The 8,300-nt window shown below is 40.7% G+C and overlaps 1 pseudogene; it reads left to right on the top strand.

The window, feature by feature from the left end:
• Positions 1-313: 313 nt before the first annotated feature.
• On the top strand, positions 314-6,373 carry LOC118592870 (annotated as a pseudogene).
• Positions 6,374-8,300: the final 1,927 nt, after the last annotated feature.

Genomic DNA, 8,300 nt, shown 5'->3' with positions numbered 1-8,300 from the left:
CAAATCTAAATGGTATTTCCCAATACACAGAAGCTCACAGCTGGCTAGAACAATAAACTCAAGCTCAGAGCCCCCTTAACTTAAGACCTGAGGAGAAAATGCTCTCCAGCTCTGTAAGAATTATTTTTTTTAAAAAAAGCACATTATAAGAGTCATATCCTTGGCCGCTCTCTTCTTCAGCACTATGCCAGGAACACAGGTCTGACCCTGCTAAGGGCTGGTCTGTAGAGAATTCTGTGGAGTTGTACACTGTATCATCCATTCAGGGCAAGACTAGATTAGAAGCAGTGGACTAGACAGATGGTATGGGCACATGGAGAAGGAACTTCTCCTTCCTGAGGGCTCTGAAGAAGTCCCTGGCTGCACCAAGTGGGCACTGAGGCGAATGGGACATGACAAAGTGGCTACAGGTCTCAAAAACACCTCTAAAAGAGGACCCATGAGCTTTGGCCATCATGCTGTGGAAAGTAAGGAGATGTGTAGTGACTGGAATGAGGAACTCACTCTCCAACCTCCAACCCTGCCCCCCCAAAAAAAATCAAAGTGAATAGACCATAGAGCAACAGATAGCCAAAAATCTGAGAGACAGAAACACCGAAGTCCCAAGTCCAGCCCACATTTTTCCTTCAAGAGAATCAAAGATCCAGAGACAAAGGAAAACCACTTTTCCCATAAATACCAGTTGGTTTCTGAGGTCCAGAGTGGAGTGGTGGTCAGCAGTCACAAGAAAGCTTGTTTCTGAGATGGGGTTGCAAGGAGGGATGTGGGTGCTCGTTGACCACCTGAGGCCAGGCAGGGCCACTGGAAGATGAGTTAGTGAAGATGCATGGAAAAATGGTATGAGCAATATTTTGTTTTTACCTTCTTCTGTCACCTTACCTCCACCTATTCTCATAATCCCATGAAATATCTCTTTAATACCTGCTATCCACTACATACTCCATAGCTGCCTGGCCAGTGAATGCTCTGCTGATGGTCACTGTCAAGGTACGGGACAGCTAGAATTATCCTATAGTTGGTGAGATGGACTTCTGCTGTCACTTAGGCTAGACTAGAGACTGGGTACTAGCCAGGTTTCATCTTCATTGACTTCTCCACACAGCCCTACATCTCCTAGCTACAGGAAGGGGCATCAAGTCTAAAATAGAACACTGCGGATGTTTCTGCCTGCAGAGTCCAGGCAAATGGGTCAGCAGGCCATAGGCAGGACTTCCACTCCTGGCATCTGACTGACTGCTCCTTCCTGCCACAAGCTAACAACCATAGGCTATTTCTATTTTATTTTGCTATCAAACTAAACTTTAAAAAACAATTCACCATTACATGATATTTTCATAGTTTGATATTTACTAATGCTTCTATTTAAATTTTCTTACAAAGTCACTTTATGAGAAATCACATATTCTCAAATGCATGAGAAACGAAAGGTACAATTATCCTTGTATAGCCAAAGGTTACATGGGAAATTCATGGAAGAGCAGAAAACTGTTTTTAAAAGCATGTGTTTTCTATGATAATTTTGGTTCCTAAAGTTGACATGGAACTCTAGTCTCTATAATCTAATGTTTAAGTACCTTAATGTTAAGCCATTACACTGAGATAAAAATCTCTAAGAATAATAACTCCCAATTCAGGATGTGACCTACTACACCTCAGTGAATTTGGTAACCTGCTCTTTCCTCATTCTGGTATAACCTCAGGATCCCTGCTTCATTTAATTTGTTAAAGCTTAATTAACAGCAGTAGGAAAAGCCAACAATAATGAAGATTAAAATTCCTTTTATAGTCTTTAATGTAGTGAATACCCGCTTGAGAGAATCTAGAAAATTTTGGCTTGAATGTGAATATGACTCATGAAAATTTACTTACTCTCTCTCAGCTATCATTTTGCAGAGGGAAACCATTCTAATCTGTTGTTTCATTGTGCTATAAATATCAGGATCAAGCATTAGAAAAATTGCATATCAAACTTACAATATTCTTTTACCCACCTCGCTCCCCTCCACAGCTGTGTTTAAGGTTAGTGAATTGACTGTATTGTGCTGTCAGATACATAATTGTGCAATGTGGCTTTCACAGAATGATGCAGGCATTTCAATCAGGTAGCCAAGATGAGAGAATTTGACTGCCAGTGAGTTGAAGGACAGATTAACCTTGAAGTAATCTATGCTACAGAAATGGGGAACTGAGTATATAGATCAGTGGTAGAACACGTACTCAGCATGTATGAGGTCCTGGATTCTATCTCTGCTAAAAAAAAATAATAATAATAACAAATAAAAGACAAACAAACAAACAAACAAAAAACATAATGGCTTATTTGGAAAGTAACTGTAACTCTGTAAGTTGAGTTGAGAGCCAGAGATTTATAAAAGCTGATGCCCAGGAGGTACTATAGTACCCTGTATATAATATGCACTCAATAATTATTTTTCCTAAATTGATAGAAGAATGTTTGAGTAAATGAATGGGGAAAATATTGTGTTAGGTAGAAAAGTAAAATGATACAATCTGAATAAAAGTCCATCACTTCAAACATTTTCAATGATAAATGTACTATAGTTTAATCACTTCTTTATTTGGGACCTACCTATAAAATATGTAATCTTACATATTTGATTAAGTTAACTGATTTTTCTGCAACGAAATACAGTTGTAAAATATCGCTATTTGACTCATAGGACTAATTTGGAGGGTGTGTATTAGCTTTTGAGATAGAGTCTTGCTAAGTGTACCTGACTGGCCAATTTATGCTAGGCTCACGTACAACGCTGAAAGATCTACCTGCATCTGAGTGTTGGGATTCAATGAACTATCACTACACACAGCCTACATAGGAAGAATTTTTTAAGAATCATGTGTTTCCTGGAAGCTGGTAAATTGAAGACAAATAGATAGATAGATAGATAGATAGATAGATAGATAGATAGATAGATAGATAGATAAGTACAATGAAGGTCATCCTTTTTGCTAAGTATCTGATAAAAGTTAGCTTAATGTTTACTGGAAAAAAAAACAATGTGGTTTCTACCCTGAAATAGCAGTCACTCATGTTTGGGAAATAGCTAAAAGTAATATTACACAGGCACACAGGCAGTTAGGCAGCCATGAGACAACTAAATGAAACACGATGCATCATCTCAAGTAGAAAAGAAAAAAAGGCCTTCTTTAAGTCTCAGTCAAGGGAAATATTAAGCTTCCATGTTAAAGTGGTTAAATGTAGAATGACCTTCCCAGGCACAAAGAAATAAAAGATCATTCTTTATGTGGGAAGCCAGCAGTTGTGAAAGATTGCTTCTGTGCAAAGTGTGATTGGCAAGGAATCAAAATGACTTAACAGTTCCAACCACCTGTTAAAATTGAGAATCCCTGGCCAGGCAGTGGTGGTGCATTTCTTTAACCCCAGCACTCAGGAGGCAGAGTCAGGCAGATCTCTATGAGTTCGAGGTCAGCCTGATCTACAGAGAGAGATCAAGAACAGGCACCAAAACTACACAGAGAAATTCAGTCTCGAAAAACCAAAAATAAATAAATAAAAATAAAAAATGAAATAATAATAATAATAATAAAAATTAGGGATTCCTCACTAACACAACTTCAGAGTTGAATTAATGTCCCTTAAACTACAAGATTCACCCAAAAAAGTTTTCATCCAATGGACATTTTATATATATATATATAATGTGTATGTCTGTCTGTATGTGTGTGTATATATATATGTGTGTGTGTGTGTGTGTGTGTGTGTGTGTGTGAGTGTGTGTGAGCTTTACCAAGATCCTGAAGTAGCAATGTGAAAGCATGTTGTCTGCTCAGTTACAGAATATCAAAAGCACAGTGAAGAAATAAAAATTAATATTCAGAACCAGACATTCAGACAGAAGGAGATCTCAGTAGAGCACGTCTCAAAGATATTGCAAAACATGTTTAATTGTCATAAAGTTTTGGTAGAAAAGACAATTCATAATATTTGTTGGCACTGTGATCTATAAATCAGGCATATATTAGTCTCCTAAAATTGATATCAGGATACATAGATTTCCTATATGCCTCCCTTCTTCACAATCATAGCCTCCCCTTTATAAGCATCCTTCTCCATGGAACATTGTTTAGAACTGATGAATCTAAACCAACACTAATTTTCACCTAAGGAAAAGACCCCCATTCAAATTCTGTCTTGGTATTATGTGTGTTATGGATTTTTGAGAAATGTGTAATGATATGCTTATATCATATTATAATATAATATAGAATATGTTTTCTGACCTAAAACCCGTTTCTATTCTGCTTAATCTTGTTTTAATCTGGGGTCATCCTTGTGGATTCCTGGGAATTTCCCTAGCACCAGGTTTCTCCCTTACCTTATAATGTGTCCCTCTATCAAGATATCTCCTTCATTGCTCTCCCACTCCTCTCACCCAGCTCAAACCACCCGGTTCCCTCATGTTCTCATCCCCCATCCCCTACCCTCTATTGCCCACCCCCATCTGCAGTTTATTCATCAAGATATCCTGCTTTCCCTTTCCAAGGTGATCTGTACATCCCTCTTAGGGTCCTTCTTGTTTCCTAGCTTCTCTAGATCTGTGGGTTGTAGTCTGGTTATCCATTCTTTGGTTGAGGACATCCAGGTTGCTTCCAGGTTCTGGCTATTATGAATAGTGCTGCTATGAACATAGTCTCTGTGGTATGCTTGAGCATCCATTGGGTATATGCCCAAGAATGGTATTATTGGGTCTTGAAGTAAATTGATTCCCAATTTTCTGAGAAACCACCATACTGTCTTTCAAAGTGGCTGTACCAGTTCCCACCAACAGTGGGGGAGTGTTCCCCTTGTTCCACATCCTTTCCAACATAAGCAGTGAATGAAGCCTGATGATGCCATTCTTAAACTAAAAGAGAGTTAGAGAAGGTTAAAAGTATAAACCTCACGTAATTGCCCCAGAGCAGATACTTCAAAACATTATAGTGGATCTGGATAATGTGCTCAGAAAGATCCAAGCTGCTCTGTAGGAGGCTAAGGTAGTGTCTCAGCATAGTGAATTTGTGGTCCAAGCAAGGGGTGGATTTAGAAAAGAGCTGAACAATATCATGTCAGATGTCACACCTAGAAGGAAATGGATTAGCATATCCTACCTAGCCAACAAGCTCTCTACCAGTGAACTGATTGCTTATGCCTATGGTAGCACCAATCAGCTCCACAGAGTGCTAGTGCAACAGAAAGCCACAGAGAATCAGCACATTGAGCTAGCCTTGGAAAGACAAAAGCTAGAAGAAAAAGGGGCCTTTGATTCTTATGAGGAAAAGGCATTGGAGCAGTACAGAGATGAAGCACAGGCTGAGCAGGACAGAAAGTAGAGGAAGTCACGGATGCCATGGAGAATGAAATGTGGACCCTGCTTCACTGACAGGCAGATGCCCACACTGATCACTTATGAGATGCCCTCAAGGTGCAATAATGAGAAATGAAGTATGAATTTGAGCAGGGCCTGTCTGAGAAACTCTCTGAGCAAGAATTAAAGTTTCATTGTCACAGATAAGAGCAAATTGACAACTTTAATCTGGACATGAACACTACCTATGCCAAGCTGAGCAGAGTCTGTTCAGAGTCATGCAGCTGCTGAGGAAGCAGCCAGAGAAGCCCACCAGCTCTGACATTGATTGCAGGCATTAAAGTACAGCATGAAAACCTTATCTGCAGGAACACCTAATATCCCATTGAGGAATACAGTTGAGTCAGCTGTTCTGATAATAAATTTGCCAGGCTTTAACTGCACCACTTGCCCCAGGGATCTGGACACTAGGGGTATACAGTAAGAAGACCCTAAAATCCCATTTCTGTGTTGTTCAAAAACTAGCCTAAAGAGTAGCAATGATTAGCGGGCACATGCGGTGTGGCACATGCCTTTAATCCTGGCACTTTAATCCCAGAGGCAGAGGCAGGTGGATCTCTGTGAGTTTGCAGCCACCCTGGGCTACAGAATGAGTTCCAGGAAAGACGCAAAGCTACACAGAGAAACCCTGTCTCAAAAAAAAAAAAGAAAAAAAAAGTAGCAATGATTGACAGAACCAGAAGTAGCCTGTACCAATATTTCCTCTCCTATTTACAGTCCTTACTTCAGTTTCTACCTAAGCAACTGAAGCCACTGCATGTCTCTACCCTGAAGATATACACACATTTAAATTTCTTTCATATGCCTCCTACTGCATTGAGCATGGTGACTTGGAGCTGAGAGCTCAGTCTGTCAATTAGCTAAAAGAGGAGTCTGGAAGAGTGGCAGAGGACCGGCTGAAGCCAGCCCGAAGGACCCTAGGAACTAAACAGCTAATGAAGATCCTGACTGCATATCCCAGCACTGTGGAAATAGGAACCACTTAGAGCAGCAAGAGTGAGGTCAAGGAGGAATTGTGTACTGTCGTATTTCATATCAAAGGAAATCAGCATTGGTTATCTGCAGGATTTGCAACAAGGGTCCCAGATTCATCTCGAACTGAACAGTGTCGAAGTCCTGTGAGAGATGTTAACACCTGCTACATTTACTTTCCGTATACCACTATAATGCCAGTGAACTCCAGGAGGCTTTATTTACAACTTGGGTAACACTTCCAATTTTTCAGGTTTTACTGGTCAGGATTGTGAGCCACTCAGAATAAGGTTTTGATCCCTACTATTGATTCTGCCCTTGGACAAAATGAATAAAGCAACGCAATGAAAATAAGTTAATTCCAATTTTTGCACATGCACGTATTTTAGGTGGACCATATTGCCCTACCTCTTCCTGCTAGTCTCCCTTCCTCATCATTCCCATTTTCAGTCTCTGATTCCTTCATAGCTTTACCTCTACTTTTGTGGCTTATACTTTTCATGTGATTTTATGTATCTATAAATCTTAGCACCGTAAATGAGAGAAAGCACAATGTTTGTGTTTCTGAGACTGGTCTGATTCACTTAACATGATCATAAAAGACTGATTTTGGTGTCCTCATTAAGGCAAGACAGAGGTGACTTGACATGGACACAGAGAAGGCAATTTGAATATGAACTGGATAGAGGCTGATAGGTACTGATCTCAAAGAATGGATTATCACAGCCACAGGTAGGAATGTGAGAGATAGCAGGAAAGATTCTCCTAGCAAAGTATAGTCTTGCTGGCATATTCATTTTCTTATAGTAACAACATCCTTCTGCTTTGGGCTTTCAGAAGTGTAATCACACAAAGTTATTTTTGAAATTTGTTTATGTATACACTTATTTGTTTGTTTATTTAATATGAGGTGTGTGGCACATGTATTGCAGCAAGGATATATTTTTCTCTCCCTCCTTCCACCTTGCTTGAGGCATAAGCTCTTTCTAGCTCCTCTTTTATAACACAATTTTAATTGATTCTTGGGGAATTTCACATCATGCATCCCAAAACCACTTATTTCCCAGTCCCGGGTGGTGGTATATGCCTTTAATCCCAGCACTCTGGAGGCAGAGGCAGGCAGATATCTGTGAGTTCGAGGCCAGCCTGGTCTACAGAGCGAGATCCAGGAAAGGCACAAAGCTACACAGAGAAACCCTGTCTCAAAAAAAAACAAAAAAAAACAAAAAACAATTCTCTCCTCTGGCTTGTCTGCTTCTCCCACATATTCACTCATCTTAGTGGCTTTGGGACCTTCACTGTGTCACACAGTACACCATTCTGCACAAACAGTCTTAGTTGCAAATGTTCAATGCAATGAGTAGTTGTTCTGGTTCAAGATATCTGGCTTCTGCTACACCATCAATACTGGACCCTCACCTAAATGCCTCTCAGATATTATGCTGTTGTCCGTGGAGATCCTGAGGCTATTGTTCGGCAGGACCAGTCTCTTCACACACTCCAGCAGGTCATAAACGGAGTAGATGTTGGGGTGAGTCAACTCAAAGCCCTGGGTGTGGAATGGGGTTACAGCTGGTCTTCAGGAGAGGGTCGGGACCAGCTCCTCTCCTGGGTCCATGCCACCACTGGAACCTCTGTACTGCATTCTGTAAGAGTTAGGGTCATTTTCATCAAGGACCAGGGAGTGGTACAGGGGTTGAAGGAGCGTGCTCACCACAGCCCTCAGCATTAATATGGCTTCAGGCAGCAGACAACTAGCATCCACGTGGCCTTTAGTAGTCACACAGGCCATGGACTTCAACACAGACTCCAGCTGTGGTTGGGACATAGACCCAAATGTGATCCCCAATAGCAGCACAAGCCCAGACATCGTAAGGCCTCAGGTGGCAGTTCAGGCCTCTCACATCAGGCTGTTCCTCATTGCCATGGAGCCTGCAGTTC

Source organism: Onychomys torridus, chromosome 11, assembly GCF_903995425.1.
Source record: "Onychomys torridus chromosome 11, mOncTor1.1, whole genome shotgun sequence".
Classification (NCBI taxonomy): Eukaryota; Metazoa; Chordata; class Mammalia; order Rodentia; family Cricetidae; genus Onychomys; species Onychomys torridus.
This window is presented reverse-complemented; position numbering and strand designations above follow the sequence as displayed.